Here is a 1,533-nt window from a genome sequence, read left to right as displayed (position 1 = left end):
GTCCTTAGTGGTTGATCAGGCCGCTAAGTTCACTCTGAAACATGCGTGGAGTTTGCTAGGCTCCACAGTGTACTCAGAGTTCTCCACGAGGTGTGTGTGGAGTTCTCCAACTTGGGCGGAAACTGCTCAAGCCTCTTATACGGCTAGCAAGCCAATCACTAGCCACCAGGTAGGAATAATTTAGAACAGTCCAATAGTGGGGTACAAATTTACATAAGATTGGCGGGAACTTTTTCTAGGTCATTAATATATAGTCACTGGGCTCTGGAGTTTTCCCCTCGTGACCTAATTACATGACCTACTTACAGAATGATTGACAGACTGCCTTCTGTAATCCTCCACTGCACTATAGGCATATGAACAATGGGTTCTGACAGGCAGCATGAAGGTATAGCCAGGTTGATTATGGCATCATCTGACCCTAGAGGAAGGTTGGGTTTAGGTAGGATATAAGCTCAGACCTGAGATAAACCAGCAGTAACATTTTGGAGTCTGTTGAGGTCATACCATTTCAACAGGGTGGCTGCAGCTCCAGAAGGTCAGCTTGGAGAGTACAGCAAGAAGCAGTCTGGAGGCTTGGAGAGGAACTAAGGGGAGGAGGAGGAGGTTCCTAGGGACCCAGATGGAGGGGCTTAGTGGAAGAAAACATTAATAAGGATGCCACCTGTGAGGCATGGGGCATGATGTAGGGGAGGAATGGAGCCATGCAATTAGATCATAAAGCAGTACCTGGTGGTTATTTTGAGAGAATAATTTTGGGAGCCCTGGAGCAGCCTCCCTCATATAAAAGAAAAAAAAACCCCATCAAGGTGTGGCAGGAACCTGAAAGGATGATTGCCCCCAGTAAATGAGGGCTGAAGGGACTCCAGGGGCTTCATGGCTGCTCCTGGAGAGGCACCCTATCACAGTGAGTTCTTAAGGTACTTCATCCTAAAGTGCAATGAAGAGCAGTACAAGGAGAACACTTGCCCTTTCACTCCCAGTACAATAACTAAATCCTTTGCTCACCCTGTGCCTTTGGAACAATAGTTTCCTGTTTGGCTTCTAAAGCTTTATACAGTGCACTACGCACTGTGGGAGAGGGGCTGAGGCTGGGAGCTCACATTGTACACTTAGAAAACATCAAAGACAACAATGTAAGAGGGTGTTAAGTATGAGGAATACGTCCAGGCAGGCAGTTTCCTTTCACATGCAGACATCCCCATTCCTTTTAACAGGAATACAGAAGAGGCTAGTTCCTTGCCAGTCTCATTTCAGTGCACAAGTTCAAAGACTGCGGTTGCTCTCCATGAAATGCCAAACAGAGTATCAAATGGAACAAGTATTTGGAAAGCATTAACATCTTCCTAGGAATGACAGTTTTATTATAAACAAAGCCAAGACATCAAGTAGAAATTTCAGGAAATAAAGGCAGGACTTGCGCACTTAAGCCCTGCCTAAAGTTTTAAACTCACATAGATCTGCTGCCTAGTTACGTATATTCTCAACATGAATGCTTTACACATTAAAAATGTAAATACTGATTGAATCAGG

The sequence above is a fragment of the Alligator sinensis genome, unplaced genomic scaffold, assembly GCF_000455745.1.
Source record: "Alligator sinensis unplaced genomic scaffold, ASM45574v1 scaffold350_1, whole genome shotgun sequence".
Lineage (NCBI taxonomy): Eukaryota > Metazoa > Chordata > Crocodylia > Alligatoridae > Alligator > Alligator sinensis.
The sequence above is the reverse complement of the archived record's forward strand: the minus strand, read 5'-3'. Positions refer to the sequence as shown.